Genomic DNA, 21319 nt, shown 5'->3' with positions numbered 1-21319 from the left:
GCCAAAGTAGAAGAAAAAAGAGCAGCCCCATTATTCTGCACATGTTCTTTAACCTGTTCCCATGACCCTGGGCGATTGCCCCTTTTCTCTGAGCTGGATTCCCCTCAAGGTCTGACAGTCATGAGCTGCCTGGTGTTCCTACCCGTTTTGACATCCATTTTCTTGTCTTTAAAATGACAGCACACTTATGAATTCTGTAGCATGCAATATCTCTTGCTTGGCCATGTTCAGGGAGGAGGAAATACATCCAAGCAACTTAAATGCCTTGTTTTCCCACCATTCAGTTGTCATGGGTCTGTTCAGTGAGACAGGCCTTCAGCAGGTTTTATAGAAGTTGGTGATAACTCTTTGCTCTCTTCCTCTTTTGCAGATGCAAGAAGACCTACCAAAGGGAAGTCATGTCGTTTTTAATAGGAATTTTTTTAAAGGAAGGGAAGGATGGCCAACAGCTGGATTCCAGGCACCAAGCTAGGGAAGGTCACGTTGTTTTGGAATTGAATCCACACAATGACATTTTGAGATAGCTGATGTAGTCCTCAAGTTATAGGTGAAGAAGGAGGTTGACGAGATTAAGCAATGTACTTTGGGTTTATTGCCCAATGAATACTAAACCAGGATTTGAACCAAGCTCCTCTGATTCCCAAGTCTCTTCGTGGGCCCAAGCTTGGTTCCGCCTCGCCTCTCTCCCTTTTTCTCTCTCTCTGAACTAGGGATTGAACCCAGGGGCACTCTACCAGTCCTTTTTATTTTTGAGGGAAGAGTCTTCTTAAGTTGCTGCGGGGCTTGCTGAGTTGCCCGGGATGGCCTCAGCCTCCCAACTTGCTGGGATTACAGATGTGTGCCACCATACCTGGCTGCTTATCTCCTTAATAGCTCCCTCTCTGCTCTGAATTCAATTTTAAAAGAAAAAACAACAACTATAAAACATTGGCTGACCAGATTAAAAATATCATCCATCTACAACAATTAAAATAGAATGAGGAACAGTAAACTTGTACAGTTCAGAAACAAAATCAGGTATTGATAAAGGGAGTTTCACAAATCAGGGAAGGAAAAACTAATTTGTCTTATAAATGGTATTGGAAAACTTAATTAGTGAAGCAATTAATAGATGCCCAGTGTTTATAATTTGGCGATTGTGAAATTAAATAAGATAACACATGTTCTCCAGCTTCCATGGTGACTACTGAGAAAAGAGGATAACTTTCTAAGTTCTGGCCTTCTTTTTTTGTACTGGGGATTGAACCTGGACTTCTTAAACCTCGAATCCATATACCACTCCAAACTTAATTCCTCATACAATCTCTCCTATGATACTTTCAAATTTACAAAATGCTTTCACTACCCCATTACTACAGGGCAGGTGTTATTATTCTCAATTTCTATAAATGGACAGACTCAGAGAGGTTAAGTTCACAGCTGGCAAGGTCCCGTGAAACTCAGACAAGGCTTCCTAATTCTTTGTGTAGTGGTCTCACAACCAGATTCTATATTTAGCCTCTCCCTCCCCACCCCCATATTCACACCACACAATTCAGCAATGGAAAACAAATAACATTGGCAATTAACACAGTGAGTATGCTCATTTCTCTGTATTACGGATCCTTGTCCACAGCACACCTATCTTGCAGTTACAATCACAGTTTAATTATAATTTAGGGGCCCATTTTTCCACCTTACATTGTATACTAAGTCAGCAACACTGTTTATGGTTTGCAGCAAATGACTGATGAACATCTGTCCTGTCCCTTGCAGCTCCTCTTCTTTAAAGTCTCCATGTAAATCTCCATCTCTAATCCAATTGCTCTTAAACGAATTTCATTCACTTGAGTGAGTGCGTTCAGTTGTGCTTCTCTTTACAGGCAGCCGTTGATCTCTTCCTAGTGCACGAGGAACTAAATGATGTGTTTGGTTTCCTCTGCTTCCCGGGCCCCTCCCTCCGTGAGGGGCCAACAGCTCTTCTTCTTCAGGGTCTGCCCAGGTGTAAGGAGGTGTCTGTTGCTTTCCTGGAGTTTCTGACCATGGCTTTCCTCACTCCTTTTTTAACCTGTGGCTTCCCAATTTAGCTTCCCCAGGACAGTCATCACTAAAACCATGATTCACCCCCATGATTTCCTCCCTGGCCAGGAAGAAATGTCAAACTGAACATTTTCATCACCATTATGTATACAGTGTGATTCATGGAGAAGAGACTGCCTAACCTATTAAATAGGCCATTGTTCTCGGTTGTCCGCTTGGTATTTTTAAAGAGGCATTTTACATTCTTGATGATCTATCTGCCCCATTTCCAGAGATGGAAATGGTCTCTCAGAAGCACATCCTGATTTGACTGGGTCTGTTTGGAAATAAGAGAGAGAGAAAGAAGGAAAGATACATTTTTTATCAGTGCCTGTTCCTTTTTTTAAAAAAAAATATTTTTAGTTATAAATGAACACAATATCTTTATTTTATTTATTTATTTGTATGTGGTGCTCAGGATCGAGCCCAGTGCCTCACACGTGCGAGGCAAGTGTTGTACCACTGAGCCACGACCCCAGTACCCTCAGAGCCTGTTCTTAATGTTCCTTATTAAGGTCAAGTCTAGTCTGCTTTAAAATAGGGAGTTAGGGGGTCTTGACAAAGTGGAATTCCCCACAACTCCACAGAGATCTCCAAAGGAAATGCACATTCCCTGCCCTCAAGAAGTAGATTCTCTAAGCAAGTCTTCTGGCAGGTAAGCACACTGGCAAAATCTGCTGCAAGCACATGATATAAAATGACGTTTATAATGTTTTTGAAAAAAGTTGATTTTGATCAGGTTATAACTGTGAAGTGTTATTTATTTAAAACAGAGATGATAAAACTACAGAATGGTAACAACAATAGTAATAATCAAGAAAGAGGCGATTGTTATTCGATTTTGCTTTCAGACATGGAATTGTGAGAGCTTTGTGCAAGAGGAAGGGCAAGAATTACTTTTTCCTAGGAACTTATTTTACCTATCAATAAATTCAGCTGTTTGGGGTTTTGTCATTAGGAGCCTGAAGAAAAGATGTTCTAATTTCATTTGGAGAGCAAAGAAGGATGACTTTTGTTCAGCACATTATGGACGGGGCATAACTTTTCATGACCCAGCTGAGATGGGTTAGGAATGGCCAATGTTTGAACGTTATGCCTTTGTGAAGTGTGGGCATTGTCAATAGCTGAAAGTTATGGTAGCCATAATTCAGAAGAAGGAACAGCAGCTCCGTCCTGAGAAACGCACAGTAGCAGAGTGGTAGCAAGCCTAGTTGCCAGCATTGTCAGTAGCTGTGATTTCATTGTATTGATTGTCCCTGTGAAACACGAGGCTCTTTATCTGAGTCATTTGTATAGGTGTCATATTGGGTTAATTGCAAAGCAATTGGATTTAATAATAATATAATAGTGTATCCGTGTACATCGATTCCTAGGATTGTGAGAAGTGAATTGCACTTGATCATGAGGTTGTTCTTCCCAATGCTGCGGGATGAGCAAGTCCCAGGCTAATTGTGTAAATTTAAGGTGCCTAGAGTGAGCCTTAACTTATATGCCAGTTTGGATTGTTATTGCAAATACTCTATAGGCCTGGAACATGATTGGTTGTAATGGATGCCCTTGAACTTGAATTGTTTTTAAAAGCATAGCTCTGTGTTCTGTTAACAGCATGCCATTAAGATCAGTACCAGTGTAAACACAGTAGAATAAAGACTTTCTGTTGGCTACGTTCTTACAGAATTTCATAGTTTCTAAAATTATTTCACTCTTAGCTAAATTGCTTTGTCTTAGTCTGCTGAGTAAGGAATACAAGAAAGATGGTCCTCAAAACGGGCAGACTTCCCTGAAAAGCATGAACACATACTGAAGAACCAAACCAATGACTGAGTTAATGTTATCATAACTGAATAAGTATATTTCCACAGGTTTTTGTTGGTGGTGGGTTTTGGTTGCTATTTGTTTTTTTGTTATCAGGGATTGAACCCAGGGGCACTTAATCACTGAGCCACATTCCTGGCCTTTTTTTTATTTTGAGACAGGTTTTCCCTAAGTCACTTAGGGCCTCACTAAATTGCTAAGACTGGCGTCAAACTTACTATCCTTCTGCCTCAACCTCCTGAGCAGCTAGAATTGCAGGCATACACCACCATGCCCAGCTCCATAGCTATTTTTATGTTTAACCCATTTAGTACCATCATCCCAATGTGGAACATGTATAAAAACTTGAATATAATTATATAATAAAATTAAGAATATAATTATAATATAATAATAGTAATTAATGTCATGTATATAAGACCTAGATGATGATTTCAGAGCTATTTTAATGCAGCTATGTCAATTTCATTGAAATATTCAGAGGATTGAAAACTTGGGACTTAATGGGTTAAAACTGATGGATATTTTCAACTTTTCCAGTGGAAGACTATTCCCTTCCAAGACAGATGAAGCAAGGAAAAATCCTGATTTTTAAGGGGAAATTCCACATCTAAATGATGATAGAAAAAGTAAAGAAAATTTTTCAAGACAAATCTGAGTAGGAAGACTTAAGAGGAGTTAGAGAAAGAAGAAAAAGTAGGAGGAGGAGGAAAAAGAGAATGAGAAAAAGGTAAGTTGGAAAACAAGTTTAAGCGACATGGTCAGTATTGCCTGGCGTACGTATTCCAGGCACCCAGTAAATGTTCTTGAATCAAGAATTCCATAGACCAAGCTTTAAAGGATGTTGGAAAAATGAATTGTCTCAACTGGTGTCTGGTATGTCTAACTAGGAATAGTAAAATTCCTTAGTTTAGACCAAATTTCGCTACATGGATTTATACTAAAACATCGCCTTCATCAGTGATATTTATTTTATCCATTGTTATAACTAGTACAATTGTTTCAGCATTTCTTAAAATCATTTGACTTCATGGTGAAGTTAGAGCGGTAGCTGAAGAGTCACTGACGTCGGCAGCACACCCAAACTCAGGATGTGAAATCCTTCTCCCAAAGCCGCTGTCGTTGGCACCTGATGCCTCTCATTTCCCTCCACTCAGATGAAGTTGACTTTCTTACCAAGTTCAAGACAAAATTTCTGAGCCCAGCACAGTGGTGAACAGCTATAATCCCAGCTGCTTGCGGGGTGGTTAAGGCAGTAGGATTCCAAGTTCAAGACCAGGTTGGGCACCTTCAGGAGACCCTGTTTCAAAATAAAATAAAAAGTGTTGGGATATAGCTCAGTAGCAGAGCACCTGCCTAGCATGTGCAAGGCCCTGGGGTCAACCCCTGGGACCAATAATAAATAAATAAATATGTTTAGTACTAAGTAAAAACAAAACTGAATACATTCATTTAATAAGTGTACTTATCTATGAAGATATCAGCTATGTTTATTAGTTCCTTACAGGTTAGGCTTTCCGTGAGCACAGAGCAAAGCTACAAGGTGGTTTTTAAATGTTTCCCACAATGCGTTTGCGACAGTATGTTACTGGTTGAGATGGAGTCCCCTTCTAAATGCTAATGAACGAGGTGACCAAGTTCAAAGCTACTCTGGGCTGAAGTTGACAGCTGAATCAGCTGAAAGAAACAGCAGTGACAGAAAAGAAGAGAAGCCCCCATTGTCTTTTGCGGATCTTTATTTTAATTTGATGTGGAGGCAGTGATAACATTGCAGACTGAGGAGATTTTAGGAACCTAGGAAATTCTAAAAGGGAAGCCTGAGGGAGATTGAATATGCTACTGGGAGGAAAATTGATATTTATGGGTCCAGTCGCGTGCATGGCATTTTGCAGTGTAACAGGGCAACAGGAGTCAGTGTCCTGTCAATCTCTTGGCCTTGAGATTTCACCATGTAGAGGGTAGACTCTGAGTTTACCTCATCAAAGCAAGACTCGGGGTAAGTTAAAATAATAAAATGAAGAGATTTAAGCAAGAATCAACAAATGAAAAGCAGTACAATGAATCTTGCCATACTACTCAGACATTTATGTAGCTCCTCATAAACACTCCTGTTTTATAAAAGAGCACAGTATTTTTTTTTCCAGCTATTATGATGAAATTTGGACCCAAGAAAAGTTTAAAAACGATGAAATACTATTCTCATTCTAAGATGATCCTTCCTCTGAATAGATGGATGCTATTTACATTTTATGTATTTTATGGGCATCTTTTTCTTTGTTCAGAAGCATTTTATTTATTGTCGGGAGAAACAAAAAATTGAAAACTCTATTTGCTTTTGGTTCCTCTGAGTGCCACCCTTCCTGGGACTGCCACATCACTGGCGGCTCACCATTGGGACAGAGGAAAACAGGATGCCTCTGGTGTTCGTGCAAAAGCTCACCAAGCCGCTCTGCCCTCCCAAGTCTGTGTCCCAGGCCAGACACGGGCTAAAATATTGGTCTGGGGGAAGGAGGAAGGCGGGGCAAGACTGCAAAATGTGACCTGGCAGCCCCTGGGGGTTGGTTCTCGGGTCCCAGACTCCGGTTCCTATCTCAGGAAAGATTTGCAGTGTTATCCTGTCACGGAACAAATAGAAGCACGACCATCGTTGCACAATCTCTGCAGCCAATGGCGCAGGCCGATTGCATGTTCCTGGTTCTATCACGTGTCCAGTCCTTGCAAATGTTTCTCCCTCGGGGACCTCGGGATGTTGTGCGGGTTTGTTCTTGGGGAAGGAACATAAAGGGGAGAGAGAGCCGGAGTTTGGGGAAGGGTGTTGACACAGCTGCCTGCCACCCAACTCATTGCTGGGCCACCTCCCTTTGCACGCCCCGTCACTTGTCCGTGTCCACAGGGACCGTATTTCAAACTCAAAAGTGGGGCACCCACTCTAGCCATTATGACCGCATGTGCAGAGCCCTGGTATATTCAAAATCAAAACAGTCCCAGAAGATCTAGAAGGGGGCATCTCTTCCTGTCCACCCATCTATGAAAATCTACCTCGGTTATTTAGTCACTCACCCAAATGTCCTCCTTTCAAGAAAACACTTTGGACAGGGGGTGCTGGGGTTTGCACCTAGGGTGCTGTACCACTGAGCCACGTCCCCAGATCTTTTTTTTTTTTTTTTTTCAGACAGGATCTCACTAACTTTCCCAAGTTGTCCTCGAATTTATGATCCTCCTGCCTCAGTCTCCTGAGTAGCTGGGATTATAGGCACACACTCCTGCACCCAGCCAAAAATACATAACTATTCTAATGGTATGGAACTAACAATTTCAAAAATAATCTTATGTTTATTATAATGTCGATTTATATCTATTGGATGTATTATATTATAATTTCATCCATACAATTTTTTAAATTTTACCATGCAAAATAAATCAAGCCTCTGTTACTTTTACAAAAATATAAAAGGAGGAAGTTTTTTTAAAAAGTACCCAGATATGTTACAGTATTAGAAAATAAAAGTAGTGTGTATGTTTTCATATTGTAGAGAAAGGTTTACCATAACTATTTATTTGTTGATTCTTGAGAATTGAATGCAAAACCTTGCACGTGTTACCTACTGATTGTTCCGTGGAGCTACACCTCCAACCTTTTTATCCACCCTTTGACATGCCACGTTATGGGATTTTTAGTTTTCTAAAATCGTTCATGTTTATAACTCTCATGAACCTCCAAAGAGATCATCAATAATCTATAAAGGTAAAATTAAATGAGTAAAGAGATAATCTATAATTTGTTTATTTCAGCAATTATATACGAAGACCATAGATGAGAGGATAACATACCTAAAGATCCTCTTGTAACACTTCTAAAATCACAAGCCAAGTCAGGAATGGTACCCAGTGGCTGTGCCATCTTATAGAAACAGTGGCACTGCCTTGTAATTGATGCCTGGTGTTTTCTCATCTCCCCATTTGCATCCCTGTTTTGTAATGGAATTGTGCCACTTGGAAGTCTGAAGGGATCAGGCATCGTGCTTCCCTTCCACCACCCATGTCCATTGACATTTCCTCTTTGTGTCATCTGGTCTGTACTGGAGCAGATACAGAGAATAGAACATTTCTAATACCCATGCTCACATGGTCAGGAAGTTTATTATTACAGCAAACCAAAATTAATTCATCACCCCTAACTTCCAATCTTTGGCTTTAAATATGCTCTGGAAAGGAATGAAAAATAAATTTAGCCCCATGAACGTTCCATGAACGTCCTTCACATACCAGCTCCTTAGCTTGTCCCACACAGGGCTGTCTTCTACTCAAACAGTCTCCAGTCCTCCAGGTGGTTCTGGGCATTTCAGCCTCTTCTCTTTCTTTCATTTGATCAACTTCTACTGACGCCCCACCCTGCTTAAAGCATTGTCTATCCAACAATAAGCAAAAGCAGATGCATATCCTGAGGTTCTCCTGAATCAGGACAGGGAGACCAGCATTTACGGGGACTCACCCTCTGCAGGGACCACAGAAAGCTCAGACAAGCTCCTTGAAGGAAATTCGCCATTCTGTGCAAGCCTGTGACAAAGGAATCTGCAACATCAAGAAGTGGTAGGACTAAGTGGGGAAGGGAGGACAGGAGGGAACAACATGTCCAGACCCTGAACAGAGTGGCCACATAGCATGTTCAAAGAATAATTTGCTTAGGGTACAGAGAATGAAAGATCAACAGAGGAGAGAACATGATCGGGAGCCTATGGGTCTGTTAAAGGTTTTGACTTGGGGCTGCGGTTGTGGCTCAGTGGTAGAGCACTTGCCTAGCCCGTGTGAGGCACTGGATTCGGTTCTCGGCACCACATATAAATAAATAAATAAATAAATAAATAAATAAATAAATAAATAAAATAAAAAGGCATTGTGTCCATCTACAACTAAAAATATTTAAAAAAAAAAAAAAAGGGGGTTTTGACTTTAATCCTCAAAACAATAGGAACTCTGAGGAGGGTAGTAACCTGCATGGCTTGTCACCAAATACTTGGGCTTCCTTTTCTCCAGTGTTCTTCCCTCTCCAAGAGGACTACACATCTCTTCCCCGTTGAACTCAGAAGAGGCTTTGTGACTTGCATTGGTCAGTGAAACGTGGCAGCAGAGATATGTGTCCCTTCAGGGCAGAAGCTTTAAGGACCAGTTTGCAGGAGATCCCTCCTCTCCTCTCTCCCATAGCCAGCAATGTTCCAGAGAGGGGCAGCTCCACCAGCCTGAATTCCAAAGTGAAGTCTCCGTGGAACAGAGCCACAAACACACTGATGAGCAAGAGGAGGCTGCTGACAAAGCTAATGAGATGTCCCCGGGTCATTGGTTGCTGATGTATTACCTCACTTATTCAGACATAAATAAAGAATTTTATGAAGCCTAAGGGAACACGCCTATCTTATTCAAATGCCATAGGCTGGATGGTTTAAGCAACAGACATTTATTTCTCATATTTCTTCTGTTCTCATAGGCTGGGAAAACCAAGATCAAGGTGCCAGCAGATCTGGTGTCTGTGAGGGCTCACTTCCTGGTGGAGAACAGAGAGAGGAAGTCTCTTCTTACAAAGGCACCAGATCCATTCACAAAGGCCCCACCTCCAAATAGTATCACCTTGGGGTTAAGCTTTCAATATGTGAATTATGGGGGAATGCAAATGTTCAGTCCCTGTGTTAGTTACTGTTCCATTGCGCTAACAAAATACCTGAGATAATCAATAGGAACGTTGTTTTGTTTTGTTTTGTTTTTGTTTTTGTTTTTGTTTTTTGGGTGGCGGGGGTAGCGGGGACTGAACTCAGAGACACTGGACCACTGAGCCGCGTCCCCAGCCCTATTTCGTATTTTGTTTAGAGACAGGGTCTCACAGAGTTGCTTAGCACCTCACTTTTGCTGGGGTTGGCTTTGAACTCGTGATCTCCCTGTCTCAGCCTCCAGAGCCACTGGGGTGACAGGCCTGCGCCCATCAAGAAAAGGTTTATTTTGACTCACAGTTTCAGAGATTTCAGTCCACGATTGCTTGGCCCCATTGCTTTCTGACCAGTGGCAAGTCAGACCACCATGATGGGGGCCAGGGCAAAGCTGCTCCCCTCACCGCAGCTGGGAAGCAAGGGGTCGGGGAAGAGCCAGGTGCCCTCCTAGGGCACACCCACAACAACCCAACTTCTCCCCACCAGGCCCCCTGCTAAAGGTCCCCACGCTCCCCAGTGGGCTTGGGACTGTCTTCCACATACGGGTCTCTGGGAGACACTTATCCAAACCACAGCAATCTATAAGAATAATTTTAAAAAGGTAAGTTTTAAAAAGGTAAGTAACTGCTATTCAGAAAGCAGACTGAAAGGAAGCAAAAGGAGATTCTAGAAAACAAACTAGGAAGTAATGAAAGTAAGAGATAATAGTCAATTAGACAATGGTGAGCACAGAGCTAGAAAGAAGTAAAAGAGAGCAGGGCCTGGTGACTATAATCCCAGCAACTCAGGAGGCTGAGGTAGGAGGATCACAAGTTCAAGGCCAGTCTCGGCAAATAGGGAGGCCCTAAGCAACTTGGCCAGACCCTGCCTCTATATAAAATACTAAAAGGGCTGGGAATGAGGCTCAGTGGTAATGCATTTCTGGGTTCAATCTTCAGTACCAAAAAAAGGTAGATATTTTCAGAACTCAGTGATGGATTTGGATTCTTCAGGAAGGGTGGGAGGATGGAGAAATGGTGGCATACAGAGCAATGTCTACATTTCTGGCTAAGTTTCAGGTGGATACTGGTGAATTATGATGAAATGGGTAAAACCAAAGAAGGACTCAAGGGAAAATATCATAAAATTAGTTTAGAACACATTAAATCTGAGGTAATTTTGAGACCGCCAAGTGATGCTGAGTGGGCAGTTCTCCAGGTACAGGAAAGATCAGGTTAGATCAAAAACGAAGGAGGCACTGACCTAGACAGGTGGCAACCACAGGCAGCAGAGGGACAGTAAAATACAAGAGATGAGGGAGATGTCCTGACTAGTGTTGAGAAGCTCCTGAAGTCAACATCCGAGTTATATACTTCCTCATATTAAGAAGTACCAGCCAGGGCTGGGGTTGTGGTTCAGTGGCAGAGTGCTCACCTAGCACACATGAGGCCCTGGGTTGGAGCCTCAGCATCACATGAAAATAAACAAATAAAATAAAGGTATATATATATATATATATATATATATATATAAAAGTACCAGCCAAAGAGGAGAGAAGAGAAGCAGGAGAATACAGTGTGTCAGAAGCTCCAGGAGATAATGGTGACTTTCAAAAGGGCAGGCACCAACAGCATTGAGCCCACTCAAAACTCAAGAAAAGTGAGAATCCAAAACCTCCGCTGCACACGGTGACATGAAAGTCACTGGTGGCCTCCGACCAAACTGGCTGTTACCAGATGAGAAGGCAGAAGCCCTCCACATGGGGCCTGTGGCAGGAGAGGAGGATGAGCGGAAGGCCCGGGCAATCGGTGACTGCCTCCCCACAGGAGGACCAATCTCTGCAGGCCCAACAGGCTCTCCTGTCCTGCAGACAGACAGGAAGGAGCCCTGTCTGCTTCCTATACTGGTTCCTTGGCCCTCAAGCATGATAAAACCATTTTTAAACATCGTTTTGTGGATAGTTAGGAAAACAAGATTAAACACAGATACAGTGACATTCAGTTATAACACTAAGCAAACTCAACAAGTTTATTCCCATGAACTTAATGTAATTTAATGAAAAAGAACATACCCCAAACCCAGACACAATGTAAAAAAGAAAGAAAAGAAAGAGAAATGACTTTCCACTGATTAAAAACTAATAATAATAAGTACATAGTCTTACTTTTAATTTGGAGTAGTTTTATTTTGGGATGGGGAAAGAATCCTCCCTTCTTATTTTTCTTAATGTCTGTTTCGGATTGCTCTCACAAATACTGTGGCTAAGAATTTCTTGCTCATTCGTTTATAAAAGAATCTGATTCTCTTTGTGTTTTTACAAAATTCCTTGGCGAATCCCTCTTCTGCACTGTCTTGGAGACCCAGCCTTTTCTTGTCTTTTCTTTCTCACCCACGCTGACCACGCTGACCACCTCAGAGACCACGTCACTGCCGCCTGCCTCAGTCTCTGCCCGTCTCCAATTCATTTTGCATAAGCACCAGCCTGCCAGAATCCCATTCCTAAAATTCTGTTTTAATCACGTCTCTGCCTTTTCAAGAACTTACATGAACTTTCTCATCACATGAAACATGAAGTTTTCTACTTAGAACCCAGAACTTTCCCCCAATCTGTTCCCAGTTGACTTATTCCATGGTTTCAACTACTTACAAAGTAAACGTTTCCTCTGCTTCCCCAGGTGGGGGCCTCAGATCCCGTTTCCCCCTCCCACCTCTGCTGCTATTTGTCCTTCCCTCTATCTTCCCTTTGTCTGAAATAGAAATTGTTAACTTTCTAAAATAAGTTAGCCAGTAAAAAAAAAAAAAAAAAAACTAAATTTTTTGGAGGTTTTGCTATGCAAGCTCTTCATATGAATTCTCTCCTTTAATGCTCAGAATAGCCCTTTGAGGTAAGCAACACTTTGCAGATGATGAGATTAAGTTAATTTATGTAAAGCACCTAGAACAGTGCCTTCCCATATTAAGGATTCAATCAATGTTGGCTGTCATTATGCTTATTAGAGAGATTGGGTCATTTTCCCAGATAACACAGCAGAAAGTGAAAGAGCTAGAATTCAAACTGGCTTCAGAGCTCCTCTCACCCCTAACCTTGACAAGGGCAGAAGGCTGTTTGCCCTACTGCCATCTTGCCAAACTCTCAGCTATTGCAGTTGATGTGGATTTCTGCTGTCTGAATTTCTCAGTGGTTGGAGTGTCTGTTCTATTCTGCTTTGCCCTCGATGGCTGTTTACTTATTTTACTTTTTTTCGGTAAATGTCTTAACCACTACAGCTATACTACAAGTCACTCAAGAGTAAAGACTAGTGGTGTGCTGGTAAGTGTCTAACAACCAGTCCTCAAGGAGGGGAGAGAACTTAGTTTCAGAGTTTGCTGATTTCAGTGGTTATGAATTCTCCTAATTTTGAGATATCAAAGTGAAGTCAACCAACTCAAAATTCCTGAAATTTAACATCCAGTTCTTGCAAGTTGGTACCAGCCAGTTATAGCACACGTCTAGAACTCAGGATTGTATCTTATACTATATTCCCTTGGATCTCTCTTGGTTCCAAAGACATAGCCACATATTTGGAGCTTCTATTTCAAGGTTGCAAATTATACATAAGAATTTATTAGCATACTTCCCCAGATTCCATTGAAATAATGATACACAAAAACTAATACTTTCATATTAGTGCAAGAACAAGAAAGGGTGCCAACAGCCAATTGGAAAACCTAAAAAAATTATGAAAGACAAGGTAGCAGATGGAATCCTATTGATGGATAAGCCATAACTGGAACGAGCAGGGTGAGGGCCGCTAGGAGATGGGAACCATTCTTCCCAGGGATCCCATAGCTCAGCAGGTGTGGGGAGCTGAAGTGGATAGTGGAGCAAATAATCAAGGTAACTAATTAAAGGCTGGGGAATAGCTGAGCCCCTTACATATTTTCTACATATTTTGAGCCTTGTGTCCCCAGCTAAAGGTATCAGAATTTCTTTCTAAACCAAGAGTAATACATCTCTGGGGAGGATCTATGAGGCTGGAGAAACAGAACAGAGTCTGCTAACTGACTCAGGGGAGAAAATGGTTACAGCTTCCACAGTACCCTGAAAATCTACTCTGTTTATTACCATCTCCCCAGGCCTAGGCACAGGGCGTAAAACAGATACCCAATATCTGCTTAGCGAATGAATGGAGCTTATATTTTGTGGACAAATGAATGACTCATTAGGCAACATAACAGATTAAGTAAATGCATAGATATTCTGGATGACATGAAACCAACCAAAATGTGTTTTAAAACCCCATTTGGAGACGAGGAGGAAGGAAATCTCCAACTGGCACAGATGAGAAGTATCAAAGGCAGGGTACAGCCCACCCCACTGCTGAGGACCACCAGGGGATACAGTTCTGGCTGGCAAGACTTGAGCAGAGGTTGGAGTTCTGGGGATGCTTGATTTTCCTAACAGGGGAGATGTCCATAAGGTTTCTTGCTTCCTTTCCCCACCTGATTGTATCCCTGAGGCCAGACGCGAACAGCCAGCTCACTGTCACAAAGCAACCAAAGGGTAAAAGCCAGACCTTGGGGTTAGAAGGCAGGAACATATTAGGAACTTGAGGAAAAGGACAGGGATGACGGTTTTGCTGTCCTGCTCTACTTACTACTTTCCTGTTATTTTTGAAAACCAAAACCCCACATTCACTGATAGGGTACTGGCCCAGCAGGCATGAGGCCCTGGGTTCATCTCCAGCACCACAAAAATAAATACATAAATAAACACTACCCTGAGTTAGGCCACTTGGGTAAAATTTGGTTGCATCCCTGAATGATGGACTGTATATCTGGGAACTTGGGTGGGAGAAAAATATAGTGGAACACAGAAAGTCCAGACCTGAAATACATATGTGTATGAGGTCTGAATGTATATTATCTGCTTGATTTAGGAATCCTGAGCTGAGAAATGACACTAGATTAAAAATCAAGCCAGGACATTTGAAACCTATAGAGCCCTAACAGTAAAGATGCACACCATCCCATGGGAACACTTTTATATCCTAGGAAGAAAAGAAAAAAAGTAGATTCACAATTAGAAATTACAAGCTTCATCAACACTTAGAGAGCTACCTATAAAATACTCTGAAGGAAACTATGGAATAACTATAGCATGATTAGAGATATAAACAAGGCCATAACAAAACTATAATGAAAGGGAAGACAATATAAAAATGCAACAAACAAGTTTGGAAAAGAACCAAATTGAGTCTTTATAAGTGAAAAACACAGTCATTGAAATAAAAAACTCAATGAAACAGGATAGTGAACAGATAAGACAAGTGAAGAAAGAACTATAAACCAGAAGACAGATTTGAGGAGTTTTCTCAGAATGCAGGACAGAGATTAGCTATGAAGGTGTAGCTAAAAGCCTTGGGAAATAGGTAGAGAACGTTCAGTATACATCAGGTAGATGTTCCAGATAGAATAGAGAAGGGGGTACAAAATTTAAGAACATAATAGCTGATATTTTTCCAGAATTAAAGAAAAACATAAATGAGTCATCAGGTTTGAAGCATAGAAAGATCCTAGCCAGGGCATAAAAATTAAAATTTAAAATTTCACAACTCAGGATCGGGGTTGTGGCTCAGTGGCAGACGGCTCACCTCACGTGTGTGAGGCACTGGTTCAATCCTCAGCACCGCATAAAAATAAATAAAATTAAATTTCACAACTCAATACACTATGGTGAAACTTTGTGAATGATAAGAAGGAAAATCTTAAAAGTAACCAAAGGCTAAAAGAACATCTCCTAAAAACAAAAAGCAAAAAATATCCAACTAGACCATCATGAAATTTGTCCTGAGTCACAGCAGATGTCTATTAAACCACTGGTCCTCTGATCTGTGGGTCTGCAAACATCTGGGTGAAAAATTTCGAACAGTGTTGACCCAGTGAAATACCCCTCCTGATAATTCCAGTGGCCAAAGTCAGGTGGCTGAGAGGTCCCTGCCCCCCGCCATTTGCCATCACCGGGAAGAAAAGGAGGGGAAAGGGGGATCACATAAGAAATGGTGTCAATGACTGGTTCCCTACCAGCTCCCTGCAGTTCTCACTAGGGCTGAGGGTTGACTGTCAAAGGAACTCAATTTCAACTGTGACCGCTCTCTACAAGGCTCCTCCCCAGCCTTTCAGATAGTTGGCCTCCCTTACCTTGGCCAGAGGAAAGAGAAAGTAGAGTATGATCGTGCCTCTTTCCTTTGACACTGGTCACAGACAGGATCAGAGGGAAACTGCTCCCGACTTGTTTATCGTTAAGTTTATGGCAGTTAAAAATACAGCCCCTGCTCTTCTGTCTTTCCTCAATATCACGAGAAAGATTTTTCACCAGACACCAAGACCACCAGACCTGACCTCTCTGGCCAGTCCTGCAGAACCCTTCACTGAATCCAGGAGAGTCCCATGAATACTTAGAGGACTACCGGACTAGATGATCTCTTGTCACTTCAGTCAGAGGGAGATTCTGAAAGGTCACTTTCCCACAATATTCCTTTTTATTGAATTATAATTTACATATTGGAAAATGCAGATTATGCAATTCTATTAATTTTGGTGAAAACATACACTCAGGCAAGATACTCAGTCAAGTATAGAGTCATTGTTTTTTAAACTTTATTATGTGGACACAAGCAATAGCAATGAAGCACAGGAACTTCTTCTATTTCCAAATTTTATATTAGAAATCTTAGAAATATCATCCAGGACTTGAAACTAATGAGATACAATGTAGTAAACAGTATATTGTACCCATCACTAAGAATAGTTCCATTTTCCATGGTCACTTAAATAAGAAACAGTAAATGCCATAAATCACCATGCAGTGATTTGTACTAAATCTTAACATTTATACACTGAAAAAGGTGATTAATCATGCTTTATTTCCTTTTCAAGTTTTCTTATACTGCCACATGAATAAACTGACATAGTTTATCTTGTGTCCTATCTAAAAAATCTGGATTAACAGCCTCGACTGAATTCCACTGTAGCAACAGGGGCTCATAGCTACAAACAGCTCTAAGTCAAAGGCAAATAACAACAAATACAGGCACATCTCCCTCTGAAGTTCCTTTATTTTGGTTTAAACCTCTCTTCACAGGCTCTTTTCAACTCTTTGGAGCATTATTAAACGATCCTACTATTGATTTTCTCTGCTCGGTACTGGGGAAAATGGAGTGACTTGCAGCTCTGATGACCGAAGTCCACTCACTGTGCAAGGACAGGTACTAAGGCAGGGGAGGCACCCGAGCCCCTCCCACAACCGTGCTCATAACTTAGATTCCAACGCCTGGAAATAGGACAGGTGGGAAATAGGCCACGGAATCCAACTCCTCTCTCTTACTTAAATATAGCACTGCTACTATTTCTGTTTCTTATCGAGAGAGATTTTGGACGCATCGGTGTATTTTGCAGTTCGGCATAAAGCTGTACGTGCTTCATTTCCACCTTTGAAATCCCAATTTCCAAGTGATCACTTTTAGGAAAGCATTCCTCTGTTTTGAGCTTCATTTTCCCTGGGGCTGAGCCACTGAGTAACCAGAGGTTACAGTAAGAATCCGTCATGCCAGTTTCCATCTTAAAGAGAAAAGCCTTCAAGACAAACAAACCATTTTTTCAAGTGGGTAACAGAAATGAACAGGCATTTCACACAAGAGGAAAAAGAACAGTCTCCTAAGCTCAACCTCATAAATAATCAGGAAAATGCAAATTAAAACCACAATGAGACACCATTTCACACCTCATCAGATTAGCAAAAAAATTATAGTCTGACAATACCAAGTGTTGATGAGGATGTCAAACTACAGAAATTCTCAAACTGGGACAGGCGGGAGGTGCCTGGGAGGGTAACACATCTTGAAAAATAACTGGCATTGCCTAGGAAAGTTGCTGTGCACAACCTAGGTCCCAGGTCTTCTCTTTCTAGAAGATACGTTCACACACACATACACACACACACAATGGACTATGTGTTAAAATTAGTGCTAATTTTCTTAAGTTTGGTAATTCTGACATACTTAGGAGTGAAATGACAAGATGTCAACATCTTTAAAATGGGGGAACAAAAAAACAGAGTCAGGGTGGGGCAAAAGAAAGCTCATGTGATGAAATGATCAACTGTTGGGGCAGTCTCTGGCACAGAGCCTCCTTACTGGCAGCCTAGCCCAGGGACCCTGCCTGGATCCAGTCTGTCTGGACTCAGTCCTCCGCCTACATAAAAACTAGGCAAAAGATGGAAAAAGGAAAAATGAACTTTATGCAATTTGATCAATCTGGGGAGAGGCAATGAGTTTCTTCCTTCAAAGCTGGCCTTGAATAAAACCTACTTTCCTATCAGTTTGGCTCTGAATATTTCTGAAGCAGTGAGCATCGTAACCTAGAATCCCTGGCCCACCTCGACTCTCGCCTTAGATGGTCCTGGGGCCCTCAGTAAAGTCTGCAAATCTGAATCAAAGCTCCGCCAGTTATTGATTGGCAACGTGAGGAATTTATTTACTCTCTCTACCTCCATTTAATCATCTGTACAATAGGAGTAACTGTGGTAGGCATGAGATGTTATGAGCACGACATGAAGTAATTCAAGTAACGTACTTAAAGCTGCTGCCGCTTTGTTACAGGCTTCCATAAACATTCAATCTTACCTCTGTTGGCTCCACTTTGCAGATGATGTACACTGAGACTTAGGTGAAGTAACTCGGTGGGTCCCTAACTGGCTGTTGGTGGTGGGCACCAGATGAGGAAGAGCATGGGAAGCTGGCTCGCCCAGCAGTAGAGAACTCGTGACCGTCCTCACCAGCAGCCCCCAAAACACCTGAGACAAAACAAAAACCCCCATCACGGGTGGACAGATGACTGAGCTGTAGAATGCTATGTGGCTATAAGATGCACTAACAGGCAGACTATTTTTTAAATAAATTAAATTAAAGGCTTCTATTTTATCCTGAAAGATTTTAACTGCTCCAGCAACAAAAGGACTGATTAAGACACTAAAACTACCATGAAGAAGATAAATCAAAAACTGTTTTGGTTTAAAACCACATTGTACTTCCTCACAGCACTTCTGCTAAGAGTGAGAAATTACTGTCTAGATATTTAACAGGTGAATAAACCAAAGAAATAGCAGTTATAAACCAAAGAAATATTCCTACAGTGGACTCATTTGCAGCCATGAAAACAGTGTTTTAAAATGAATGTTTAGCGTTGCGGTGGAATGTTCACTATGTTAAATTTAAAAATAGAGGATCCAGGACTGGGGTTGTGGTTCAGTCCTAGCAGGCGTGAGGCCCTGGGTTCCATCCTCAGCACCACATACAAATAAAGTAAAGGTATTGTGTCCACCTACAACTAAAAAATGTATTAAAAAAAAAAAAGACATCTACAGTTTCCTTTTAAAAAATTAAAATAAAAATAGAGGATCCAGGCCAGGCATAGTGGTACAGGCTATGATCCCAGCAACTTGGGAGGCTGAGGTAGAGGGCCAACCTCAGCAACTTAGCAAGGCCCTGTGCAATTTCGTGAGACCCTGTCTCAAAAATTTTTTAAAATTGAGTAGAGAGTTGTGGGTATAGCTAGATGGTGGAGTGTCCCTGGGGGCAATCCTCAATACAAAAAAAACAAAATAAAACAAAATCAGAGGATCCAGCCAGGGGCTGGGGGCATCACTTAGAGGTAAAGTACACAACCAAAAAAGAAAAAAAAAAGGAACTTTAAGTTTTAGTTATACATACATACGTGTATATTTGTATGCATACATATATAATACGCATGAATGTATGCATGATATATGTACATATACACATTATAATACCGTTGCATAAAAGGTAACTATTTATATACATTTATCACAGAATAAACCTGAAATTTATATACCATATTGTTTTAAAAGTTAAAGTTGGGTTTCTTATGGAGAAATGGGGAATGAATTTTGCCCTTTTTTCCTCTCCCTCATCTGTAAGCTGTATTTTCTTATATTTCCATAGTAAAAATGCAAAACTGGGCTTTGGAGAGTAATTTGTCAGCATCTAAAAATATTGCAGATTGTATACCTACAATTCTGAAATATTTCCTTTCCTGGGTAAAAATTCTGATGTGTACACAATGAGACATATACAAGAAGGTTCATACTGACATTGTTTATAAGAGAGAAAAAGGAGAAACAACCTACATCCATCAACAGAAACTTGTCTAAAAAAGGATATATAGGCATCAGTTAATAGGAAGGAAGGAAAGCTACTTTAATCAATGTGAATACATCACAAAAATATGGAGTGATGAATCTGCCAATTGCATAAACTTAACCACAATATGTTACATTTATATAAAGATCAGAAACATGCAAAACAACACCACATGATGAATTGTGTGTGTACATATCTGGTTTAAATTTTTTTTAATGTATAGGAATGATAAACAAATGCAAGGTAATGGTTATCTTTGGAATGCAAAGAAGGGAACTGGGATTAGGAAGGGGGACACAGGAGGTGGGGGCTTCAGTTACATCTCTAACTCTTTTTCTCTTGGGCCAGGTAGAGGAGTACAGATATTTGTCTGGAGTTTTATTTGTATATCTGATACGACTCATAATAAAAAGTAGAACTCATATAATGAAATATAAATCTAAAGTGTGTTGCTAGATACGTTGTAATTAATTGAATCATAAACCTTTGGAATAACTTAAAAATATTTTCATTTTTTTTAAATTTTCATCAAAAACAAATTTTTCAAACCAGAAAATTTAATTTCCTCCAAACAGGGTTTTTAATGAGAATATTTTATTATAATTATTTTCCAATTTTGTTTAAAATTTAAACTATTTCCACTGTTACTCTCCTTTCTCCAAAAAAAAAAAAAAAAATCATTTAAAGAGGGGCCCAGAGAAAAACTGAATCTGTAGAAAGCGGTGGTGGTGTTAGTTTTCCAACATATTCTGAGTTCAGGGGGAAATGCAAGGCTCAGGGCAGCCCCGGTGACCAAGGGGCGCTTCCAGCCCGCGCCAAGAGGCAGAGTTACACATTTGCACATGGTTAAACAGTTTCGTCAGGGAAATGGATTTAAACTAGCTTGAAAGAAGGAAAAGAAAACAGTCGGTGCATTCCTCCTTTTCCCTTAGGTTTACCGTACCTGCCAGTCAGCGGCATTTTGCATTCCTGGGAGCTTCGCAACGCCATTAAAATTGTGCGCACGAATCACTCACCCCCACCCCCACCGGTGAAGTATAAGTGTCTCTTCTGGGATAAGTAAGGAGCAACGGTCCCCGGGGGTCTGCACCCTGGGGTGCGCACCCAGGAGGGAGGACGCAGGGTGTCGCCAGGCCTGCTGTCTTGCGGGCTGGAGAGCGTGGGGACGGCCTCGCCTCTCCTGTCACCCAACCACCACGATCTGGGGCAATGCGCCAGTGTGTGGAACTTTCTGCCTGCTGAGCAGAGACCGGGCGGCGCAGGGGGTGGGAACGCAGGGTCGCTCGGGGCGGGAAGGGCCAGAGGCAGGACCACGGAAGAGACGAGCTGGCGGGCCGGGGCCTGCGTGGAGGGCACGCCCCGCGCACCGGCTCGCTCTCGCCGGAGCGCCCTCCGGGGCCTCCCGCAACCACAACCCCCTCGCGCCTCTGAGACGCGACCTGCTCGACTACAATCCGGCTCCCGGCCGCTCGGCCCGGGGAAGCACCGGCGCGGGCCTGCGGGGCGCTGCCTCGGCGCGGGGCGGAGCGGCGGGCCAGGGGGCGGGCCTGGCGGGAAGGCTGTTGCTCAACC

General features: G+C 41.7%; 1 long non-coding RNA gene across 1 annotated transcript; it reads right to left on the bottom strand.

The window, feature by feature from the left end:
- Window positions 1-1529: 1529 nt before the first annotated feature.
- On the bottom strand, window positions 1530-21108 carry LOC124988812 (uncharacterized). Its single transcript, XR_007109496.1, has 4 exons — window positions 20691-21108; window positions 18212-18381; window positions 5050-5173; window positions 1530-2335 (listed from the first exon to the last, which is right to left on the bottom strand). It is a non-coding gene; the product is annotated as an uncharacterized LOC124988812 (long non-coding RNA).
- Between the last annotated feature and the right edge of the window lie 211 nt (window positions 21109-21319).

Source organism: Sciurus carolinensis, chromosome 7 (genome assembly GCF_902686445.1).
Source record: "Sciurus carolinensis chromosome 7, mSciCar1.2, whole genome shotgun sequence".
Lineage (NCBI taxonomy): Eukaryota > Metazoa > Chordata > Mammalia > Rodentia > Sciuridae > Sciurus > Sciurus carolinensis.
The sequence above is the reverse complement of the archived record's forward strand: the minus strand, read 5'-3'. Positions and strand labels throughout refer to the sequence as shown.